The sequence below is a fragment of the Orycteropus afer genome, unplaced genomic scaffold (genome assembly GCF_000298275.1).
Source record: "Orycteropus afer afer isolate SDZICR_OR568_19922 unplaced genomic scaffold, OryAfe1.0 scaffold00372, whole genome shotgun sequence".
NCBI lineage: Eukaryota > Metazoa > Chordata > Mammalia > Tubulidentata > Orycteropodidae > Orycteropus > Orycteropus afer.
The window spans coordinates 1,872,982-1,873,520 of NW_006921959.1; positions in this window are offsets into that span (position 1 = coordinate 1,872,982).

The following is a 539-nucleotide window of genomic DNA, read 5'->3' on the forward strand; positions in this document are numbered from 1 at the left end:
ACGGCACTTAACAACAACAACAACAATGCCTAGGATATCAATCTTTATGCGTTCCATTTCAGTTTTGACAACTTCCAATATTCCTAGATTCATACTTTGTACATTCCATGCTCCAATTATCAATGAATGTTTGCAGCTGTTTCTTCTCACATTGAGTCATGCCACTTCAGCAAATGGAAGCCCCGAAAGGTCTACTTTATCCATATCATTAAGGTAGGCTCTACTCTGAAGAGGCAACTCTTTATCAGTCATATTTTGAGTGTCTACCAACCTGAGGGCTTGTCTTCCAGCACTGTATTGGACAATATTTTAGGGCTATTCATAAAATTTTCCAATAGTATATCAGACAAAGTTTCACTACTATTAATAAGGTTTTCACTGGCTAAGTCTTTGAGAAGTGGATGCCGTCTTCCTTCTTCTGAATCTGTCTCAGTCTGGAAGCTCCACCAAAACGTGTCCATCATGGGCACCCCTGCAGGTACAGCCTCCAGCCTCCCAGCAACATGCAAGCCATCACAATATGACAAACCAACAGACAA